Source organism: Onychomys torridus, chromosome 2 (assembly GCF_903995425.1).
Source record: "Onychomys torridus chromosome 2, mOncTor1.1, whole genome shotgun sequence".
NCBI lineage: Eukaryota > Metazoa > Chordata > Mammalia > Rodentia > Cricetidae > Onychomys > Onychomys torridus.
The window spans coordinates 61,667,594-61,692,906 of NC_050444.1; the positions used below are offsets into that span (position 1 = coordinate 61,667,594).

The window sequence follows — 25,313 nt, forward strand, 5'->3', positions numbered from 1 at the left end:
GTGCAATTAGAAGGCAAATGAGGCCCCTGCTGTCAAGAGGCCAGGAGAGATGACTGTTGGCTTGGCAACATAAAGTCACTGCAGCCTTGACAACAGGAGTTTCCAAGGACTGTTGACAATAGAAGCCAACAGGAATGATGTGTGTAAATGTGAGCTTCTGTCAGAATGGTGAAGTGAGAAGCTTTGAATTCTCCCACTCTAAATGCCTAGACACATTGCAGTGGGTATGGAAGCGGGGATATTCTTTCAAGCTTGAATCTGGCGAAGTGCTAGTAAAAAGAGAATGGAAGATCTCCAGGAACCCAAAATGAAGAGTTGAGCATCATCTGAGCATCCAAATCAAATTAGCAGCAGCCTCCTGAGAGATTGAAGTGCCTCAGGTGATGGCACTCAGAGTATAGCATGCTCAGCATGTGGGGAATATCAGTCTGGGAAATTAGCCCACAACTTCTGGGTACTAGCGATAATTCTATGACACCAGCATATGCAAGTACATCCTTATGAGCTCTTTAAGAAGTCAACTCCCATGAACAACAGCAAATGGGAAGCAAGTCCACTCAAGGCACACAGTGGAAAAATGATGGAGGCAATGGAGGAAAAATCCACTGAGGACTTGTCATCTGAGATAGGACTATAACTTTTTTAATCATTGAAAAAATGTTCATACAATATATTCTGGTTACGATTTTCCCTCCTTCAACTACATCCAGATTCCCCCCACCTTCCCACCCACTTAACTCCATACCCTTTATTTCTCTCTCTCTAGAAAACAATCAGGCAAATAAATGAACAACAACAAAAAATAAAAAAACAACTCAGCATCTTAGTTGGGGTTTCTATTGCTGTGAAGAGACACCATGACCCCACCAACTCTTATAAAGAAAACATTTAATTGGGGTGGCTCACTTACAGTTTCAGAGGTTCAGTCCATTGTCATCATGACAGGGAGCATGGCGCCATGCAGGCAGATGTGGTGCTGGAGTTGAGAATGCTACATCTTGCAGGCCACAGGAAGTCGACTGACTGTCACACTGAGGGAAGCTTGAGCAAAAGAGAGAGACCTCAAAGCCTGCTCCACAGTGACACACTTCCTCAAACAAGGCCACACCTACTAATAGTGCCACTCCCTTTGGGGGCCATTTTCTTTCAAACCACTACATTCTACTCCCTGGCCCCCAAAGGCTTATAGCCATATAATAATGCAAAAAAAAAAAAAATGCATTTAGTCCAACTTTAAAAGTCCCCATAGTCGGGCTAGAGAGATGGTTCAGTGGTTAAGAGCACTGGCTGCTCTTCCAGAGGTCCTGAGTTCAATTCCCAGAAACCACATGGTGGCCCACAACCATCTGTAATGAGATCTGGTGCCCTCTTCTGACATATGGCAAACTTGCAGAAAGAATACTGTTTACATAATTAATAAAATAAATCTTTTTGTTGTTGTTGTTTTGTTTTGTTTTGTTTTTCAAGACAGGGTTTCTCTGTGTAGCTTTACGCCTTTTCCTGGAACTCACTTGGTATCCCAGGCTGGCCTCGAACTAAATCCTTTTTTAAAAGTTCCCATAGTCTATTAGTCTCAAACTTGTTTCAAAGTCCAAAGTCTCTTCAGAGATGCATGGCAGTCTCTTAACTGTAATCCCCCTGTAAAAATCAAAAGGCAGATCACATACTTCCAACATATAATGACACAGATTATACATTAGCATTCCAAAATGCAGAGATGGGAGCATAGTGAAGAATACTGGACAAAATAAGACCAAAATCTAGCTAGGCAAACTCCAAACTTTGCATCTCTGTGTCTGATGTCAAAATATTCTTCAAATTTCCAACTCCATTCTGGTTTGAGTACAACACACTTCCTTCTCTTGGTCTGGTTCCACTCCCTGTCAGCAGCTCTCCTCATCAGGTATCCCACAACCCTGGCATCTCTAACACCTTGGGTTCTCCAAGGCAATCCAGGCTTCAACTTCACAGCTTCAAGCAATGGCCTCTCTACTAGGCCACATTCAGTGACATCCCTCGCACATGCCTGGCCTCAGTGGCTTTATTCCATAATACCTTCCTTCTATCCTTAACTCTAAAGCCAGAACCACATGGCTGAAGCTTCCAAGCTCTGCTAATTACTGGGGCTGGGACATGGCCCCCTCATTCAATTATATCTTCACCAGCTTTCTGTCTTTCACTACCTAAGCTTGGCTGTCCTGAAACTTGCTCTGTAGACCAGGCTGGCCTAAGACTCAGATATCTGCCAGCCTCTGCCTTTCCAGTGCTGGGATTAAAGGTGTGCCCCACCACACACATCACTACCCCTTTTATTCCATTTCTTAATCAACTTATCTCCTCGAACACAGGACAAGGCTCCATTCCACTTCCTGGTACTCTTTTTCTCCTCAAAATTTACTTTTTGTAATTTACCCTGCTCAGCTTGCTACTTTTCATTATACATTTTCATTCCAGTTACCACTAATATCCACATGATAGAGTCTATATTAAGCTGTTTTGAGAGTTCTCCTGGCAGTGGAATTAATCCAAAACTCTTCATTTTAGCCTCAGGCAGACTCTGGTCAATGGCAAAAGGCGATTACCTTCTTTACCAAAATATCACAAGAATGATCTTTTCACAACATACTAAGATTCTACTCCTCTAAAACCTCTTGAGTGAGCCCCCAACAGCTCAAACAACTTTTAGCACCTCTGCCTTCCATGCTTCTGCTATTGTGGCCCATTAAGCAGTGCTTAAAGCATTCCACTGCCTCCCAAACCCAAAGCACCAAAGTCCAAATTTCTTGGGGAAAAAAAAAAAAAAAAAAACATGGTCAGGCCTATCACCACAATACCCAAGTCCCTGGTACCAACTTCTGTCTTAGTTAGGGTTTCTATTGCTGCAATGAAACACTATGAACAAAAAGCAAGTTGTAGAAGAAAGGGTTTATTTTGCTTATACTTCTGCATTGCTGTTCAATACTAAAGAAGGTCAGGACAGAAACTCAAATGGGGCAGGATCCCGGAGGCAGGAGCTAATGCAGAGGTCATGGAGGGGTGCTGCTTACTGGCTTGCTTCCTTCCCATGGTTTGCTCAGCCTCATTTGCTTATAGAATCTAGGACCAAAAGCTAAGGGATCACCATGGGCTGGGCCCTCCCCTATTGATCACTAAATGAGAAAACGCCTTACAGCTGGATCTCAAGGAGGCAGTCCCTCAACTGAGGCTCCTTCCTCTGATGACTCTAGCTTGGTCAAGTTGACTCACAAAACCAGCCAGTACCTTTTCCCTCTGGTAGACCATGGGGTGAAGGCTCTAGTTAGGCACCATCTCAACTTCTCCTTGTTCAATAAAATATGTAAGTGTTGTCTTCAGCAGTAGGGCCAGGATTACAACTTAATGGAAATTAAAATAAGCAAGTTCACTTTTTTTAGAGATTTTAACAAAGTAGTAAACTTTGTTTTTACTAACAGTGCTAGTTAGGTTGTCAACATGACAAAAACTAGAGTCACCTAGGAAGAAGGACCCTCAACTGAGAAAGTGCCTTTATCAGATTGGTCTGTGGGCATGTTTGAGGAGGCATTTCCTTAATGGTTGATGCGACGAGACCCAGCCCATTATGGGAAGCACCACCCCTTGAAAGGTGGTCCTGGGTTGTATAAGAAAGCAGGCTGAGCAAGCTAGGGGAAGCAAGCCAGTAAATACCATTCTTCCATGGCCTCTGCTTCAGTTCCTGCCTTGAGTTTCTGCGTTGATTTCCCTCAATGATGTCTATCATCTATAAGCCAAGTAAAGCCTTTCCTCTCCTTTATAACCAAAATATAGGACAGGATATAACTTATAACTGCAAACTAGGACAAAAGCTGGTACCGGGAATGTGGGGCATTGTCGTCAGGGGAAAGATTGTGAAGCACTTGGAATTTGGGGCTGGAAAAGCTGTTAAGTGTGCTGTGCTTAATGAGCTATCCAGTGGGAGCTCACAAGCTAAGAACTTTTAGAGAACTACAGACAATGGAGGCCTAGATTGTGAAATTTCAGAAAGAAGTTGAGTGCCTCCAAGACTATAACAGAGTTGTTTATATTTTTAATTAAGGATCGATGATTTCTCCTCAGCTGAGGCTGAAGAAGTAGCTGAGATTAATAAGAGCTCATCATCATCATTGAGTTGAGTTCTTCTAGAAGTATTTGCTCAGGATCAGAAGGCAGAAAGCTGTGGTCTAGAGGAAGGGTAAGGCTGCAGAAAACTGACAGCAGAATGCGGCAAAGAATGGGTTAGCGTCGCCTACCCCATAGTGGCTTTACACATGTGAAGGGGTCATGAACAGGAGCTGACTTTGACATTCTGTGACGGAGTTGGACTCTCCCAAGAGAGATCAGGAGAAGCCAATGGTGCAGGTGAAGCCTCAGTTTCAGGGGAGAATCCTGAATATTGAAGATGCCACGAGGATGACACCAAGGACAGTAGTAGGTGTGGATGGAGCCATCCTGGGCCTACAGGACAAGCTCTGGGTGCTGCAGATGGCAGATCCAGAGAAGTGGAGCTGCTCAAGCCCTCAGGTGCTCCAGGGACTGTGAGTGAACCCCTGATGTCAGACGCTGGACTATCTACACTGTTGGATTTTGGGTTTTGCTTTGATTTGATTATAACTGTTCCCTTGTTCTCCCCTCTTGGAATAAGAATATAACTAATTTTTGTTTTTTACAGGGGCCTGCAGTTGAGAGACTTTGAAGTTTTAAGGTGTCTGAACATTTTAAAGACTATAAGACTTTTAAAGTGATATTGTGTTTAATAATTTGATCTTATAGATAGACAAGGAAAGTTATGGTTTTAACAGTCAAGTATTTGTATATCAAGTTGACAAGGAGTCAGTTGTACTGGTTTGTATTTTGTCAACTTGACGCAATCTCAAGTCATCTGGGAAGAAGGAACATCAATTGAAGAATTGCCTCAAATGACAGACTGATGTGTAGGCAAATTTTCTTGATTAATGATTGATGTGGGATGGTCCAGCCACTGAGTGTAGTGCCACCCCTATGCAGGTGGTCCTGGGTTACATAAGAGAACAAACTAAGTAAGCCTTGAGCAAATCGATAATCAGCATCCCTTCACGCTCTCTGCTTCAGTTCATGCCTCCAGGTTCCTGCCTTAAATTCCTGCTCTGGCTTTCTTCAGTCATGACCTCTAACCTGAGAGTTGAAAGCTAATAAGCCAGTTCTTCTCCTAAGTTCATTTTGGTTGGTGTTTTGCCAAACTACAGAGAAACCTAACTAAAACATGCGCCCACACAGTTTTATGTGCATAATCAAAATGATAGATGTATCACTCACCTCTAAAAACATCTTCATGACTCTTTGAAATTCCTTCTTCTGTTGTGTTCTGGTCCCCCAAATACCCCAGATCAACACATTGGTGCTGTTACTACAGATTAATTTTTTATTTCCTAAAATTTTATATAAAAGAATCTCACAGAATGTAATTGTATGGGACTTTTTTACTGAATAATTATGCAGTAATGCATTCATGTTGATGCATGTATTGACAATTTGTTCCTTTTCGTTGTTGAGTAGTATCCAATTATGTGCCCATACCTTAACAATGCAAAAATTGTGTTTTCAATTAGCTTTCAATCACCCAAAGTTTCTGATGCTATGTGTGGTGGTTTAAGTAAGAATGACCCCCATAGGTTCATAAATTTGGATGTTTAGTCATTAGGGAATGGCACTATTTGGGAAGGATTAGAGGTGTGGCCTTGTTGGAAGTGGGTGTGGCCTTATTGGAGGAAATGTATCACTGGGTGTGTGAGCTTAGAAGTTTCAAAAGCCCATGCCAGCCAGGCCCAGGTTTCCCTCTCTCTGCCTACAGATTACCATGCCGCTCCCGGGTACTGCTCTAGTAACTGCCTGCATGCCACCACGCTTTCCACCATGGTAATAATGAACTAAACCTCTGAAACTCTAAGCAATCCCCCAATTAAATGCTTTCTTTCATAAGAGTTACCTCATTCATGGTGTCTTTTCACAGTAATAGAACACTGACTAAAACATTGTTTAAAACTACATATGACATGCTCCTCACTTACAGAGACAGGTTGAACCACTTTTTGGCAGTCATAAGTCATTGATGGCATAGAGTATTGTCTGTAGGTTTGAACAGTGTGTGTGTGTGTGTGTGTGTGTATGTGTGTGTGTGTGTGTGTGTTCAAAGTATATTTCAGTAAATATGTTGTACTCTTGCAATGACAGGGTGCTATGCAGCATTGTTCCTAATTTTACCTCTGTTCAAACCCACTTTTACTTACTATGTAACAACAAATGTCTCCTTCAAGAGTACTTCATTTTAGCTCTCTCTAAAAGCTGCAGAAACAACTAATATAATGAGCAGTTTAATTGCAGTAATACTGTATTGGCTCTACTTGGGGAATTAGCTCACGGAACTTTTCCCTGTGGCAAAATAAAAATGCCATGCACAGAGGCATCATGGTGCTTATGCTAACTCTGGCATTTTACACATTTGAGCTCATTATTGGTCTCATTAATTTTGTGATTGTTAATAACACTGCTATTTATATGTAACCTAGCCCTTACAGATTTCCATCAAACATGGCAAAACCCAATGGGTAATCTATCTAGAATGTTAAGCATGTGTCTGAATAATTTTCCTCAGCAGAAAATATTCTTTGAGATTTGATACATATGAATTACTGTGATGCCTAAGAAATGTTTTTTTTTTAATTTATGTTTTGATTCTTAGGGAAAAGTCTGGCAAAATGCATTGATTTCCTCATCTAAGAATAAAAAAAAAATGTAATTTCTAAAAGGATATCAAATTGAAGACAAGATAGTCTGTGAGTTAATTTTCCTCCTGTAAATTTTTTTTTAACCCCAATGAAAGTGATTTAAGGTGGAAAGGTTTGGCTTTGCCCACAGTTCAAGGTTACAGTTTATCAGCTGGTCTTGAGCCAGCTGACATGGGTACTGGGAACCAAACTCGACTCTCTGCAAGAGGGGCAAGTGCTCTCAGCCACTGAACCATCTCTCCAACCTTTAGTTTCTAAAAAGTTTACAAAGATAAAAAACAAAGCTTCTGCACTTATGGTGATATTTTATTTGTACTGAAATGTGATTTTATTTGTAATGTTAATAAATAAAGTTGCCCGGGGGTCAGAGCTAATAGCAATCCATAGCTGAAGCCGGGCTGTGGTGGCACACACCTTTAATCCCGATCACATGATAGGCAGATCTCTGTGTGTTCAAAGATACAGCCAGCATGGCGACACACGCCTTTAATCTCAATACCAACCATAGAAGACCTGGAGGTCTGTATAGACAGGCAGTGACGAGGAAGTCATGTGGTTGGGTTTACAATCAATGAGAAGGCAGAACAGAAAGTAAAAAAAAAAAAAAAAAAAGACAGATACACAGGAAGTAGGTCTCTTGCTGAGGGGAAGGACAAGCAGTGGCAGGAAGGGTAAGAAGGCAGTTTTAAGTCTCAGCTCTTACTACTGCTCTGACCTCTTGGGCTTTTAACTCTGCATTTGGCTCTGTGTTTCTTATTTAATAAGACCGTTTAGAATTACATCTACATGTAATTTTTCTGTTGAAAACAAAGCATGGCTCCCTAGAAAGTATATCTGTCACTGTTGCAGTAGACAGTTTAGCCCATTGTGCTCACTGATAGAGTAACTCATCAGTAACAGACAGTAACTTGTCTGTGTCAGCTTTGTCTCTAAATGGTTGTAAAGTTGTGAAGAATAAACATTTATTTCATTATATATGACTATATATGATAGTGAAAACTTTCATGGTTTTTGTTATTATTCTGTATTGTCCAACCATGTGTAAAAGCATGACAATTATCTATTGGTTAATGGCAAAAATCTAATAGCTAACAAAGCATTAATTGGTGATGGAAATACCTATCTACCATTGTTGGGAATGTTTCTGTTTTGCTTTGGAGAGACTGGAGAGATTGCTTTATTCTCAGTAGTAGGAATTGAACCCCAGATCTTTCTTTTTTTTTTTTTTCCGAGACAGGGTTTCTCTGTATAGCTTTGTGCCTTTCCTGGAACTCACTTGGTAGCCCAGGCTGGCCTCAAACTCACAGAAATACGCCTGGCTCTGCCTCCCGAGTGCTGGGATTAAAGGCATGCGCCACCACTGCCCGGCTGAACCCCAGATCTTATGCATGCTAAATAAGCATTCTGCCATTGAGCCACATCTCTGATTCCTTTGGTGGAAATAGACATCAATTATGGAAAATAGTATGGATATTTCCTCAAAAAACACAGAACTATCTGTGATCCAAAAATCCCAATACTAGATACATTCCCAATAAATCTGAAATAATTATGTCAAAGATATATAACTATATTTTCACAAAAAAAGGAGGACTAAATTAAAGAGGCCTGTTTATGTCTTGGTGACTACAGTTAATAATAATACATTGCATTTTTTGAAATTGCTCAGAGTAACTTTAAGTGTTTAATATAAATGAAGAATTCATGTTAGGTGACTTAGTTAGCTATTCATACATCATATACAGTATATTCTTACATTAAAACATAAGGCTATAGCTTTATATAGCCTATTATATATATATATATACTACTTTTGCTTACAAATTAAAAAAAAAATACTACCTCATATGGAGACTTGTACCCATGAAGATTAAATTGTTGCCTCTCAGATTCAAATCTATTCTTTTATACCCTGACCTTGGTGTTGGACTACATTTCTATTTGGCCAGACACCTCAGAGTTAAACTCTGTTTAAGCAATGAAACAAACAAAAGCTGAAGGTATTGTTTTTGTTTTGTTTTGTTTTGTTTTTTGTTTTTTGGCTTTTTTTTTTTTTTCCGGGTTTTGGAGACAGGGTCTCTCTGTGTAGCTTTGCACCTTTCCTGGAACTCACTTGGTAGCCCAGGCTGGCCTTGAACTCACAGAGATCCACCTGGCTCTGCCTCCCGGCTAGGTATTGTTTTTTATAGAGATCAACATGACAGAAGTGAATTCCACAGTGCTCAGACTACAGTCTCTAAAGACCATTTCCTACTAAAGGGAAATGGGGCTTCTTGGAGAATTGGCAGGTTCTAGGTCTGGGGAATACATCAAACAAAATGAGTGAGGAAAGGAAGTTATCAAAAGAACTCAGGAGCCAACCTGAAGACAGTCCCATGGAGCAAAGCTAGATTAATTTAAGCCTCAATTGAAATAATGGTGTAGATATTTGAAACCAAAATGTCTAGATTCATGAGTTCATCATACTAAGAAAAGCACATTGGTCTTTTCCAAAACTCACAGGGATCTGGCTTATTATTCTGAAAACTAGCAGTAAGTAAATATGATTGATGACAAAAATAAAAAGTTTATTTTCTCTTTCCTAGAAGAATTAGACCGAAAGGGAATCAAGTAGTTAATAAAGAAAGGTATTCAAGTATTGATGAAGGATGAAAGAAAATCCAGATGCCCACTAGGGTTTGGTATTTTATTTACTTGCAGTTGATTAAACCTGTTATTATTTCATGGATCTTGAAGAAGATGCAAGATGCCTGAGTCATGGGAGTCTCTACATGCAAGATTAAAAACAAACAAACAAACAAACAAACAAAAAAAAAAAACCAGCATGGGCGCCGGGCTGCCTTTGCCCATGGTGAAGTGGAGGGACCTAAAAAGGCACAGCACATGCAATGGGTTTGTGTCACAGCAGGGAACACTAAACTGACCACACTTAACATGGCTAAAGGAATCATGCAGCTGTGACTAAATTATGTCAGGAGGTGTGAAGAATAAAGATAATCTCACTGGAGTGGGTCCAATATAATCCCAGAGAGCCTATAAAAGGGCAACAAGACTGCAGAGACAGAGAACATGTGTAGAGATGGAGGTCAGAGGCGTGATGATGGCCACTGCTGGCTTTGAAGCTGGAGGAAGGGGCCACAGCAAGAAACACATGTGGTTACGAGCAGATGAAAAGGAAATGGATTCTCCCTGCACACTCTAGATGGAAGACAGTTCTGCCAACAATTGGCTTCAGCCCACTGAGCCCATTTCACATTTCTGTTTCACAAAATATAAGACAAAAAATAGTATTGTTCTGAACTTCTAGATGCCAGGTAATTCACTATAGCTATAATAAGAAACTACTAGAAAGAGGCAAAAGGATATTTTTAACGTTTGAAGAATCATTATGTCTTGTCCTAGGAAATGTTAAGCAGGCCATTGTGGAAAACTCAGCAATCAGTGTATCCAGCCAGACGTCTACTGTCTTCATGTCACATGAAGATTTTTGTTTTGATTTGGTTTAGTTTTTGGTTTTTTGAGACAGGGATTCTCTATGTAGCCATAGCTGTCCTGGAACTTACTTTGTAGACCAGTCTGGCCTCGAACTCACAGAGATCTGCCTGCCTCAGCCTTCTGAGTGCTGGGATTAAAGGCATGCACCACCATGCCCAACTATGAAGAAGATTTTTCAAACCTTATGAATATTATCATAGTTAGCTTTTGTCAACTTGACATAAACCTTGACATACTTGGGGAAAAATCATCTCAGTTGAGAAATTGCTCCCATCAGAGAGGCCTGTGGGCATGTCTGTGGGTCATTTTCATGATCGCTGATTGATGTGGGCAGTGCAATTTCTGGGCACTTGGGCCTTGACTGCATAAGAGAGGTCGCTGAGCAAGCCAGGAAAGCAAGTCAGTAAACAGCATTTCTCCCTGGTTTCTGCTTCAAGCTCCTGTCTGACCTCCCTCAGGGATGGACTATGTTATGGAAGTGTAGCCACAGAAAGCAAACTCGGACAGGAACCCCGCAGAAAAATTAATAAATTCTTAGAAAAATCAAACTAAACAGGGAAATAAGATAACAGATTATTTAAAATATCCACAGAAACCAACTCTCAGAGAAGTGAGTTTTAGACTAACAGAGGACTCCTTGGCAAACACTATGGTAGCCAAAGGTCTGGCCTTTTTTTTTTTTTCTTTGAGACAGGGTTTCTCTGTGTAGCTTTGTGCCTTTCCTGGAACTCGCTTTGTAGACCAGGCTGGCCTCGAACTCACAAAGATCCACCTGGCTCTGCCTCCCAATTTCTGGGATTAAAGGCGTGCACCACCACCGCCCGGCAAGGTCTGGCCATTTTTAAGAGCTGGAAAAATAATAGTTGAGGGCTAGAGCCCTCAACTATTCATAGAGCACTTGCCTAGCATGCATGAGGTCCTGGATTTGATCCCCAGCATCACAGATACTGGGCATGGTGGTGCACGCCTGTGGTTCCAGCACTCAGGAAGTAGATGCAGGGCTGGAAGTTCAAAGTCATCCTCAGCTACATGTTGAGCACAAGGCCAGCCTGGGCTAACCCTGTGGAAACAGAAAAAAGGAAGAGACAGAGGGAGAACAAAGATGAGCAGAGGAAGGGAGGAAGAAGGACATTTCCCCTCAAAGGAATCTTGTGGAAGACTGTCAGCAGTAAACAGATATCAGAGAAAATATTCAGAAATATGATTAACTGAATAGGAGGAGCCCAGAACCTCTGAAGAAAGCTGGACATGAATGGAGAACAGCAAAGCCAGGAAGTGTATGTGTAAGTCCAATTAAATACTAACCACATAGAACAATAATAATGCCTTGAAGAGTCAGCATCTAAGAGCATAAAATACAAGGCAATAATGGCATAGGAGTGAAAGGGGGGGCAAAGTGGCTAATGTTTCATGAACCAGGTATTACCAGGAAAAAGCCAAAGTCACAAGCAACAGCAGATTTTGATATGCTTGAACACTCTCCAAGCTTGAGTAAACATTAAAATGATAAACAAAGGACTCTTGGAAGATAATAACAGCAATAAATCCCCCAGGCACCCCAAAGTACTAATTAACATAATCATAATTATTCTGGCTCTAAACAAAGACTATTTGCTGACCAAATGTTTTTATCTCTACTCTGACCTTTGGGACAGTCAGTGAACACAGACTTAAGGGACAGAAAGCTCCTTAATCCGCTAATATTTATTCTTTTTAAAAAAAAAAAAGATTTATTTTATTTGTGTATGTGTGTATGCTTGAGTGCAGTACTCCATGGAGGCCAGAGATGTTGGATCCCCCAACAGCTAGAGTTACAGTGGTTTGTGAGCTACTGGATGTGGGTGCTAGGAACTGGATTCGGGTCCTCTGCAAGAGCAGTACACACTCTTAAGCATCCCTCCAGCTCCCATTAATGTTTTGTTTAACTGTTAACTCTCTTGATGCTAAAACCACACTCAGCTTTTCCCCATGACAATGTGTTTACACGTTCACATTCCGTCAACAGAGGGCAGCAGATGACTGCTATCCTGTTCACTTACTCTTGGTATCATGGATGAACTTGGAATAGCCAAAATGGTTTATTCTGAATTGTGGTTTGTTGCTGCTGGTCCAAGAATGAGGGGTAAGTGATGATAGAGGTTCTTCCACATTAAAAATCACTCTGCTAACTGAACTACACTACCAGTCCCCAACCTAAATTTTCCCAGCACTTAAACCTATATGTGGAAGCCATTTTCATGAACTGGAAATAGAAAGGAGCCAAGTAAGCAACAAATTTGCCGGGTTTTCTCTTTTTATTTGTCAATGCTGCCATATCATTTCACTGGAAACATAAATCAGCAGCAGCTGCCTTAGGTCATGGCATTGTATTTCGGCGCCTGTGTAGATCTGGTAGATGAATACTGACATTTTCCTATTCACTTGACAAAAAGGAAAAGGCAATGCATTTAAAGGGAATCTAGAAAATTAACATCCATGAAGGCACTGGACACTTAATAATTATATAACAATCCTGAGAGTCACAGGGGAGCTGCCCTGTTTTTCCACCACCCCACCACCTAGGAGAACTAGTTACCTGGGTGCTCCTAAATGACAGGGCTGTGGCTAGGGTCTCTGTATGACTATCACAGAGAACAAGCTTGGAAACGGCCTCATAAGGTATTGTAGGCTACATGTGGGCTGAAGTTCATTCCCAGATATCGAATTCCTGCCTCTTTCTGTGAGTAAAAGGAGTAATACTTCATAATGTCAGCACATCTGACTACTTTGTTTCAGAAAGGTTTGTGGTGGGTATTGTGTTCCCTGAAATATTGTGTGTTCCCCGAAATAAACATATCTGGGGTCAGAGAACAGACAGCCACTAGAACAAAGCCAAAAATGGTGGCTAGAAAATGGGAAGAGTAAGCCATAACAGAAGTTGGGCGGTGGTGGTACACGCCTTTAATCCCAGCACTTGGGAGAGAGAGCTATTGGATCTCTGAGTTCAAGGCCACTTTAGAAACAGCTAGGCATGGTGACCCATGCCTTTAATCCCTGAAACCCAAACTTTAATCCCATGGCTTGGGGACAGAAAGAATCCCAGGGCGTGAGGACCAGGAACTAAAGGAGTAAAGCATGAAGTTAGTTAAGCATTTGGTTGGTTAAGCATTCAGGCTTTGGAGCAACACAGTTCAGCTGAGATTCATGTGGAGGAGGACTCAGTCTGAGGAAACAGGACCAGCTGAGGAACTGGTGAGGTGAGGTAGCTGTGGCTTGTTCTGTGTCTCTAATCTTCCAGTGTTCATCCCAATAACTGGCCTTAGGTTTGATTTTATTAACAAGTACCTTTAAGATTCCTACTACAAAGGTCGAAAGCATGAGTTCTGTAGTTAGATGAGTCTCCACACAAACCAAGATCACCATTAGGAGTTTAGGGACCTGAAGAAACGAACATGGCCACTCTGACCCTCCATTTTCCTTGTGAAACAGTACTGGTAACTTACAAAGCACAAACAATTGTTATTTGGATGGGCATTTAATAACACTTTTTTTTTTCTATATTGAGGGAAATTCTTCTTTATTATCAGTGGCTGGCCGGGGGTTCTGGGAAGGCCTCTTGAGGATCTAGGTACTTATACAGTAAGAAAGAACAGGAAATTACATACATGGCAGATGGGAGACAGGGTTCAATTTTATATGGTGCAAAGGTGATACTGAGCCCTGCCTTTCCTTATGACTATAGCCTTTTGGGTTTTAGAATAATAAAAAAAAAATATTCATTTCACTTTTTTTCTGGCATGGAAAAAGACATATATATAATGAAAAAAAGTTAGATATTTAAGTCTCCTCAAGGAATTCAGGAGGACGACTTTATACTTCATTCATTGGCAAACACATTTCATTCCTCTGTGTTATGCAAGAGAAACCTGAACAATGTAGAGGCCAGCAGGAGCCAAAGAGCAAGCCCTGGAGAGCTGGGGACAGCAGGCCAGAGTCAGGAGACTCCTGCTGCCTCGTGATAGGTCAGGCTCCACGTTCAGGAACGAGACCAAACTGGCATGCTTCCCTGCTCTCATGGAGTATATCTTTCTTCCCAGGCAGCAGGACCCTGGTGCCAATCTATAGTTATGTATGCTAGAATAGAATTCTGTGTGGCAAAATTTTAGCTTCCTCAGAATCTGAGTACAGATTCCACCCCCAAGGTAATGAGTCAGGCACATTAGGACAGGGTACCTGGGAAACTATATTTTTAGTGTGAACTTCTAACCACCTTTTGGGTCAAACTCAGCCTCTTAATGAGTGTAGCGTATATGTTTTCAAGGCACTCTGAGGCTTGAGAAGCAGTGTATACTGTCTTTCTCTGATGCCTCTTCCTTTCTATGAAAGGGACATGAAAGTGCACTATAAATTGCAAAGCATGATACAAAGTTAGTTACATATAGTTCTTAGGCCCCTTCAACAAGCTGAGTAGGTCCAGGTTATATATGTCCAGTAATGCACCTTGTAATGTTTTAATCCTCAAGAGGCTGCCATACAACTATGGCTGCATACCATTCTAGCACCTATGTTCAAGAGATCTTGATGCATTTTTCAGAATGTGTCCCCAAGCCACACATCACTACACAACGTCAGTGTGTAGCTGTTTGTTTTTTACTCTTTTGGCTCTTTTGGGGGCCCCATCACCCAGCTCCCAAATAAATACACACAGAGGCTAATTCTTTCTTATAAATGCCTGGTCTTAGCTTGGCTTATTTCTAGTCAGCTTCTCTTAAATTATCCCGTCTACCTTTTGCCTCTGGGCTTTTTCCTTTTCTTACTTCTGTATATCTTACTTTCATTCTAACTCAGTGGCTGGCTGTGTGGCTGGGTGGTTGACGCCTGGATTCCTCCTCTTTTTCTTGTTCCTAGATCTTCTCTCGCATAGGTCTTCTCTCCCCCAGATTTCTCTTTCTATTTTTTCTCCTGCCTTGCTACTGGCCATTCAGCTCTTTATTAGACCAATCAGGTATTTTAGACAGGAAAAGTAACACAGCTTCACATACAAGTATGCAACACATCTTTGCATCATTAAACAAATGTTCTATAGCATAAACAAATTTAACACATTGCAAACTAATATTCCACAACATCAGTGTGGAACAGAGAGGCAGTCCTTCTAGATTAACAGATCTCCAACTGCGCTAGTTAGTTTTTTGCTAACTGGACACAAGCTAGGGTCATCTGGGAAGAGGGAATTTCAAGAGAAAAAAAGCCTCCATCACATTGGTCTTTAGGCAAGACTGTGGGAGCATTTTCTTGATTAATGATCAATGTGGTGGCAGGGAGCAGCCCGCTGTAGCTGCCCTAGTCAGGTGGTCCCTAGTTGTATAAAAAAGCAAGTTGAGCAAGCCAGGTGGAGCATGTCAATAAACAGCATTTCTTCATAGCTTCTGCTTCAGTACCTACCTTCAAGTTCCTGCCTGTCACCTCAGTGATGGACTTCTACCTGTAAGTATAAGATGAAATAGACTCTAGCCTGCCCAACTTGCTTTTGGCCAGTGTTCTACCACAGCGACAAAAAACAAAGACACCAACAAAATCCTTATTACTCTTCTCATATAGAAGGCTCTAGAAAGTAATGTTTCTAGCTCAATATGGTAACCTCTTAAGGCCCTTCTATTGCTGGCCAGTAAAGCAGAACTGAGCACTCACCACACTTGAGTGGTTTCATCTCAGAAAGTCATAAAATATCACATTCTTCTAGGGTACTAGAACTTTTTGCACCATGACAGAAATATAGTAAGAAGACTCTGTGTAATAATGGTCACAAGGTTCTCAAGCCCCTGAGTGTTCAGCTTTTTCAACCAACCATGAAATTTAAATTCAATATATAAGATCCAGGATGACATAGAGACTGGGTGGGTGAACAGAGAGTAGAGAGGACACTAAACTCCCATTTGAGATATGATGAATGACAGGTGCCTTTGGGACATTCAGGGGATGATGCTACACATGACTAGAAATAAAGAGTGTGGAGATCTGAAGGTTGAGTAACATAAGTGAGTAGGGATTCTAGTCTGTATGGGGAGTATGGAGATTAACATTTATTTCCAATAATACATTTAATATGGTGGAGACACAGCAGGCTCCAGCTGGAGGTGGTAGGGAGCTTGCAGAGTAACGAAGGAAAACTTATGAGCTTACACAGTAACATGTGACCCAAGGCGAAGAAGAGAACAGTGAATGAGCCTCAAAAAAGAATCCAAAAATGAAGAAGTGAATTATGAAAGCACAGAGTTGGAAAAGCCTATTCAAAATTAAAATTTCTAAGATGAATCACCCCAGTCAAATACCACAGAGTAGCTGCAAGGATGGCAATGGAAGAGAGGCCACTCTGTTCCCAAACACCATGTCATTGACGGCACGTCAAAGAGCAGCTGAGTAGAAGGGTATGGGAACTATTTCCTCTCAGGCTTTGCCAGGCATATTTGTCTCCTTTCTCTTCATATCTGTGATTATTTTCTTCACTGGTTATCAGTTGTATCCATGTTGTCACTGAACCTCAAGACAGGGCTGCCTCAAGACAAGACAGCTGGACTTGTCCTCACCCTCCCAGCCTTCCACACACTGTCATCTTACTGATATCCTCCTTAACTCCCAGGAGGACGCTAACATTTTCTTTCAGGGTTAGTGGTGAACATCTAATATGGTGGGCACTCAAGAATTTGGGAAGTGGATGCAAAGTGTCCTCTTCTGTTGGAATACAATAAATTATACCTCCCCTTCAAAATTAAAAACAGTATCGGGTAACATTGGGTATCATGATGGGAGAGGCATGTATTGAAGCATGAAAGTCAGATATACCGAGGACTAAATCCACTGTGGCATAATTCATACCTACCAACTCTTCATTGGTAGTTAGAAGAGCTGAATTGAATGATATGTAAAGATTCAGCCATGGGGCTCTATTCCATTGGAAACAGTATTACTGAAGGGACACCAGCCCACTTGAGCTTGTGTCTCTGGCAGGCCTTGCCCTTCTCCCCAATTCCCTCTGCTTTGCTAAAAACTGTTAGCTTGCATTCCTAAAGCTAGCCACCAAGGTCTAGTCCCTTATTTGGTCACTTCCTCCTCCTGAGGCTGACTACCAAGGTCCAGCTATCATGGGGTCCAGCAATCAGAAGCCCCCTTTAGCTCACCTAATTAACATGCCCAATTAAAATTAAACACCTCATGCTGTGGGATGTCCTGTATACTGTGAATATATATTGCTATGGTTGATTGATAAATAAAATGCTGATTGGCCAGTAACCAGGCAGGAAGGCGGGACAAGGAGAGAGAAGAATGCTGGGTGGAAGAAGGCTGAGTCAGGAAATGCTGCCAGCTACCATGATGAGCAGCAAGATGTAAGTTACCAGTAAGCCACAAGCTATGTGGCAAGGTATAGATTAATAGAAATGGGCTGAGTCTAAGTGTAAGACTAGACAGTGGTAGGCCTGAGATAATGGCCGAGCAGTTTAATAGGAGCTCCTGAGTGACTAGTTTTTAAGCAGTTGTGGGGCCCATGGGGCTGGGCATGTCTGGAGAAAACTCCAGCTACAACCTCATCCTAACATGGGGCTTCCCCCCTTTACCTTTATAAACTGCCATTTGCCCATGTGCCACATCTGTCGTCTCCTCTCTATCCAGAGGCAGTCCTTTGTCTCTCCAGGACAAGTACCACTACCCCTTCCCTTTGTCCCCTCCCCCTCATCCCCTATCTCCTCTACATCCTGGCCCATCCTAACACAGACCTCCCCTCTTTTTTCCTACTCTTATAAATTACACTGACAAGGTATCTTTCTGCTCTTTTTCTGCCAGAGTCAAAAGGCAGCCACTTTAACTTTTCTTCCTTGCTTAATAAAGGATCTCTCTGCGAGAACAAATGTTTGTGTGTGCTGTGTGCCTAATCCGAGGTCTAGAGGTCTAGAAGGGAGCTCCCACTGTGCAGGAGTCGCTTTCAATTATTATGTAGACTGGCCAGACAGATGAGAAAGACCAGCTCTTGCCCATGGACTTTGGGCTAGAGACTAAGCATAGTTAAAGACAAACACTATGACTTGAATGCAAGCACATTTCAAATGCTTACTGTCCTTCCTAATATGTTAAGCTGTTGGGGGCCAGACAGGTTTCATCTTTAGATTTACAGCTGTCAAACATGTTCCTTGTATCTAACTGCCTTGGGTGGGGATCTATCTACCAAGCAGCTCATCTTAGCAACTGGCAAGACTGTCATCAGGGCACTGTGGCTGCTTTAAATGCACCACAGATGCCATGGGAAAATGCTGAGCCACCATTCCCAGGGAGATGTGAACAAATGGCTACTCACTCACGACAGAAAATTGATGAGAGACCAAAGTACAGATACTGTCAAAGTCCAACTTGGTGAACCCATGAGTTTTGTGTTACTTACAGAAATATGTGTGAGGGGTCACTTATAGGAGCAGAAATGATTCAGAGACAGCTGCATCACCAAATTCCACGCTAACACAGACAACAACTCACAAAAGCTAGAGACCTAAAACACAATGCACAGTGTACAAGCAATTCAGTGGTTTGGAAAGTGTCGAGTCTAGGTGGCACGGATGGTCTGAATCTCCTCCCGGCAGCTCTGCTAGTCTGTTTCTTCTAGGCAGTGCAGCTTGGCTCTGCATCTTCCAGGCAGCTTGGCTTGTCTGAGAGTGACTCCGAACAGTTTTTACTGCTTCTGTATGCTTGGGGTATGGATGTGAATCTGGTCAGTTTCAGGGATTTCCTGAAGTTATTTTGAGTACTTCCTGTCCCTGCAGGGTAGAGAAATAGCCTGTCTTAAAATATCCTGCTGTTTCACCTTCCTTTTTATAGCTCATATGTTAAGAAGTTACACTTCAAAATGCAAGATTGGGAGGATACTGCTACTCAACAGGCAGCTGCTCCCCAGCATCGAAGAGCACTGCAACCACTGACTGTGGCTTAAGCTAAAACCTCTGCTCTGGGAGCCCCTGCTCCAGCCATGGCCTCTTCAGCAAACTGCGCTGGCTTTGGAAGACTGCTCTCTGCGAGACAAAGCCAGTAAACAATATGATCCTGCTCATTGGGAAGCTGTTATTTCTCCAGACTAGAGAAGGGGGTAACTCTCTACTGACTCTGGAAAACAAAACAAAACAAAACAAAACAAAACAAAACAAAAAAAACACTATGATTGGTGCACTGTGAGGCTTGTGATTGGTTTGTAAGTGAAGCTTGTCCTTTGGTTTATTCAGCACTTGGGGTTGGTAGAGCTATGCACAGGCAGGGCTGTAACTGGTGGGGTTGGTAGAGCTATGCACAGGCAGGGCTGTAACTGGTGGGGTTGGTAGAGCTATGCACAGGCAGGGCTGTAACTGGTGGGGTTGGTAGAGCTATGCACAGGCAGGGCTGTAACTGGTGGGGTTGGTAGAGCTATGCACAGGCAGGGCTGTAACTGGTGGGTTGGTAGAGCTATGCACAGGCAGGGCTGTAACTGGTGGGTTGGTAGAGCTATGCACAGGCAGGGCTGTAACTGGTGGGGTTGGTAGAGCTATGCACAGGCAGGGCTGTAACTGGTGGGGTTGGTAGAGCTATGCACAGGCAGGGCTGTAACTGGTAGGATTACAATCCATTCGAAAGCAGGCCATCCAGTCTTCTGGTTATGTAAGCAGGCTATTTCCCTTGTCTCATTGGTCTGGACGGATTCTCTCCTGTGTGCTGCCTCCTGAGATGTCGTTATCAGGCACAGTAATAGCACCCCATAAATAATCTCTTTGCCTACTTACAGTCTTTATCAAGCTAGGCAGGTTGTACTGAGGGGCTCTGGAGAACAGAAAGTAGGGAGTGCACAGCTTGGTCTCTTGGACAGCAAGGGTCCTTATACCTAGGTTCAAGAGTTCTAACTCCACCTGCTGCATGCTGGGCACTCTAAATCCAGAGCAATAGGCCTCTTCCTTGAGTACCTGGAGCAATGATAAGCCTCAGGCTTTGACAGCTTGGAACTACAGCCTAGCCTTTGAGTAGAAATCTACATTGATTTTCCAAATTTGGACAAGAGAACCTTACCACCTTTCATTTAGAGCTAACCATAATCATGTCTTTGAATTCACACCGACCTGAGAGGCTAAACTGCCCTACAAACAGAAGGCACACCCAGCCTCGTTGCTCAGACTAGATCAGTGGACATGTATTATAAAGGGTTGCTATAGGTTTAAAAAAGTTTTATACATAGAAATTTTTGCCTGAGTAAGCCATAAAAATGTTGGGGTTCTATTTCTAGAGAGTATTCCTGATGTCCACTTCCCATGCCTCGTCCAAGTAAAAACAGGGAAACTGACTTTTTAAAAAGGCTGGGCATGGTGGGGCACACCTAAATCCCAGCACTTGAAAGGTGGGTGCAGGGAGTTCAAGGTCAGGCTGAGTTCCACCAACAATGAGCTCTAAACCTGCCTAGGCCTCACGGGATTCTTTCTATATACCAAACTATACCAAACTGCAAAGCAACTAAAACCCCACGAAGAACCCTAAACAAAACAATAATTGGGGTGAGAACAAGAAGACAAGGACAAGGTGGAGGGGCAGACCTGGAGACAGGGAGATGACTGATTATGTGGTGTACTGAGGCACTCAGAAAAAGAAGCCTATACCTACCGTCAAGCTTTTTAAAGAAAGGTGAGGAAAGGATGCTTGTCTTCTTTGGACTCCCTGCGCCAGGCAGGCAGTTACACATCACACTCTGCGACACATGAGAGACAGTGAGCCTTCTCCCGTGCAAGGGAAAGCCTACAAGTCAGCTATCCACTTCCTGGGACTGAGCCACAGGTCCAGTTTCTCCCGCCTATGGGGCGGAGCCGAGGGGGATCTAGGGCCAAAGCTCCTAGGCCTTCAGCTTCAGGCACTCCAGCCTGGGCCGTACAGAGGGGCGGAGCAGATCCTAGGCTCTGCCCTAGCCTGGGGCCCAGATTCTCGGGATCTAAGAACTGGGACTGGAGAGCCCGGGTCCGCTATTCAGCCTCAGCCTCCAGGGCCCGCCCTCGGGGCGGGGTAGATCCCAGGCCCTGCCCCTCGATCATGGCCAGTCTTAAAAGGTTCTGGAAAGAAGAGGCGTTCCAGGCTCTGCCCCTTGGCCGCGCTTAGAGTTCAGGCCCTTGGGATGGGATAGGTCCTAGACTCCGCCCCTCTGCCTTGTCTTGAGGGTTCCGGAGGGTGGGGGGTCCAGGCCCCGCCCCTCGGCGATGGCCCACCGCCTCTGAATGGAGGAGGTGTTCAGGCTCCGCCCCTCTGGGCAGAGTGAGGCCCAGGCCCCGCCCCCCTCCTGCCGCAGCTGGTTCCGGCCCGCTCACTCACCAGGATCCCGCCTTGCTTTAGCAGCGTCGGGAAGACGGCTCTACGGGGTAGATCGCAGTGTCGGGCAGGGTCCTTGGTAGCACCAGGCTGTGTGCTCGCGGAGCCGCATAGTGAGCGGTGAGTACCATGCGCCTCCGGGGCGTCCGTGCAGGCCTTTACACGTTGCAGACCGCGGGGACACGGGACGAGCTGGGGGAGGCCGCGGAGCACGCTCCTGGGGTGACCTCTCCGCCCGCTCCTCAGCCTGCGTAGCTTTGGACTGGGAGTGGCTCTTCTCGGCGCCCCGGGAGTTCTCTCTCGCCTTGCCTGTGCGGCCAGGCCCGGCCTACGGGATAGAGAAGGCTGCGATTGTGGCAGGCAGATTAGGGAGTCTCCTACTGGGGGCGATGAGAAGTGGGATGAGGGCGAGAGACACCCTCAGTGGAATGGTTGGGCTCAGAGCCCATGGTGACTGGTTGAGAAACCCAGCCTCTAAGAAGTTGCTGAACTTTTGGACTTAGGACCGTTTGCGTGATTAAGGAACCTTTGTTATGTGGGTTGTACCTATTGATATTTGCCGTGTATAAACAAAACTGACAGACAGACACTTAATATGCTTAATATTTCAGAATAGACCAATTATATTTAACATAGCATTTTCTAAAATTTTTATTTTACAAAACAAAGTTATTAAGAGTGACGTTGTTTTACATTTCTGCAACTCTCTGCTTAGAAGAAGAAGGTGCATTTTTTCCCCCAAGACAGTGTTTCTTTGTGTAACAGTCCTAGAACTCGCTCGCTTTGTAGACCAGGCTGGCTTTGAACTCTTAGATCCACTTGCCTCTGCCTCCAGAGTACTGGTATTAAAGGAGCGCGCCACCACCGCTGGCTGACAGGTGGATTCTTACATCTGCTTCTGCATTCAGTCTGTTGCAGTATGACATATCATGTCGCTTCTGGAGACTTTCAAATATACTCCTGAAAATGTAACATCTTTGTATTGTTTGGAAGTGTTTTTGACCTTGCAGATGCCTACGTGTTCTCTGCACCACACTTTAGAACTATTGAGGTAGCGTATGCTTGAAAGGCATAGTTCACCGGATTTGCTACCTTGTTTAGGAACCTTCCACCCAGCACCATGGAGAGTGTTAATTGTTACTTTCTGATATGTACGACCACTCTTGACCTCACTTGGGATCTAAGTCCTAGATCCCCACACTTGATGGCGGCTGCAGCCTTCTGCAAACTCAGTACTGTTCATGTGTGCCTAGGTTGTTTCTATGCCTGCTGAGTTGACCCACGTAAGCATAAGGATTGCAGGACTGATGTGACAAACCAGATCTGTGGGTTCTGAGAAGAGTGTATAGAGAGACCATGCCAAAGGTACAGGAGGTGGTGTAAGATTACCAAGTAGTTGAGAGGTCATTTGTAAAATATCAGGGTGATGAGCCAGGCGGCGGCGGTGGTGCACACCTTTAATCCCAGCACTCAGGAGGTAGAGGTAGGAGGATCTCTGTGAGTTAGAGGCCAGATACTAGGTACGGGGTGTGTTATTCAAGGCTTCCAAAATGGTTGATAGGGGGAAAACAAAAAACTGTGTTTAGAATGTATTAATATGGATCAGCAGATTTCTTGTGTAAAGGAGCAGACGGCACAAATTACAACCATGCAGTTCTTACGCTGCTGTGTGAAAACAGCCCACAGGCAACATACCAGAGCAGCCTGGTCTACAGAGCGAGTTCCAGGACAGCCAGGGCCACACAGAGAAACCCTGTCTCAAACACCAAAATAAACAAATAAATAAATAAAAATAGACTAGACTAGAATATTAGGGTGGCATGCTCTTGCCTCCCCCCACCCCCATGTTCAGTTCTGTTTGTAGTTTCTAGACTTGGATTTGTCGAGATGTGCTTTCCTGTCTTCTTTGAGTTCTTTCCCTTCCACCTGGCTATCACTGTGAAAGGTCCTCTGTTGTTTTCCATTGAATTCAGTGGCCGCCCATAAGCACCTGCTGTCCCAATTGGCAGTTGCCACTCCACAGCTACCAGAAGCGGTTCAGCCACCCTGGCCATAGCCAGGCAGGGATTCTGGTCCCTCAGGCACCGGCTCTATCAGGGCCGCTAAAGGAAACTTCATCTAAATCCCTATTCCTCTATAGAAGTCAGGATTCAAGGGTTGAGGTGAAATCCTGCTCTCTCAGAGAGGCTGAATAGCAAGTAGCTAACCTTCTCTCTTAGCTCAATGTCTCCCCCAAAAACAGGGTCCTTCTGCCCAGCCCCCACTTACGAACCCTAACTACATCTGCTCCCTCCCTACCACTTCCTGTCAGCTAGTTGCTGACTCAGCCTCCTGGCCCAGGTTAATTTTATTTAATCAAGCAAATGTACCACATCTTTGCATCATAAAACCAATACTCCATAGCATAAACATATGTAATACATCTTAATATTCCACAACAATATTTTCTGGCCCCCACTAGAAAGCTGTTGTCCATCATGTTTGTGTAATAGATGGAATCCTTTATTAGACTGTTTCCTTTGGTTTATGTTCTGTCTATACAAATTTGAGACAGAATTTGTACACATATTATCAATTACATATATCAAAGCAAACAAACTTCTCTATTCTCTACCCAAAGAGGCTATCATGTTTTTGTAGCTGGAGTTTTCTTCAGTTCTGCTCGGGCCCCCGCAGTTCCACAGCCCACTTATAAAATAATCACTCAAAAGCTCATATTAGTTAAAATTGCTTGGCCATTAGCTCAGGCTAACTATTGACTAGCTCTTATATCTTAAATTAGCCCATTTCTATTGATCTATAAGTTGCCACGTGGCTTGTGGCTTACCGGTACTTTTACATCTTGCTTCCTGTGTCTGGCTGGTGACTCCTGACTCAGCCTTCCAGTTCCCAGCCTTCTCCTCTCTCTTTGTCCTGCCTGTACTATACTTCCTGCCTGGTGACTGGCCAATCAGCATTTTATTTTATACAGAAAGACATCTCCAGCATGTTTTGATGGACCAATTTAAGCGCTTTGGCTGATGGAAATGATCTGTGCATGTGCTGTTGTTCCCACAGGTGGGAAAAGGGGATTAGGATCTAAACTCTGAGCACTTGTATCCTCTGCCTATGACTCCACAGTAATGGTGGAGCCTCCCTTAATTATCCCTTGAAAGGGTGTTCATCTCATTCCCAATTCTTCTGGACTTTGAGAAATTAATGAGTGTAAATGATGTGGGGCCTATCTGGAACTTTGAGTCAAGAGCATAGGTAACGACTGGTCAGTTGAGACAATTCCCTGTCTGCATGTGTACATGAAACATGGTCCTACCAGAAGAGCAATACCCCCTAGTAAAGTGTGCTTCAGAAGCATCTGTGAAGGAAACCAGAGGCCTACACCATGAAGATGACAGTTAAAACCAATATTTATTACCATGTGCCTGGCAAATATCTTTTGTCATGTTTTGCCCATTCTGCCTTTTAGGAAGAAATACCTCTTCATGAGGCATCTAGAGTCTGGATGGGAGAATCCCTTCCAACCTGATGTCAGTTCTTAGACTAGCCTTGTAGAGGATGCTTCTTGATCTCTCAGAACCTCAATGTCTCTTTCTTCACAGTTAAGCTGTTGTTAGTAGATATCCCAAGCACCCGTGGTTTCCTGAAAGGGATTTATGCTAGCATGTGTGCATATTTCTTCTCAACTCTGTGTTCAGCAGTGTTACAGTTCTGTAGCTT

The 25,313-nt window shown here is 43.4% G+C and overlaps 1 protein-coding gene across 1 annotated transcript in view; it reads left to right on the forward strand.

Annotated features, from left to right (window-relative positions):
- Positions 1-21,505: 21,505 nt before the first annotated feature.
- Aco1 (aconitase 1) overlaps positions 21,506-25,313 on the forward strand; it is a 67,245-nt gene continuing 63,437 nt past the window's right edge. Inside the window, exon 1 of the mRNA XM_036178182.1 lies at positions 21,506-21,719. The gene's annotated coding sequence lies outside the window, so the exon portion shown is untranslated. The remainder of the gene's footprint in view (positions 21,720-25,313) is intronic.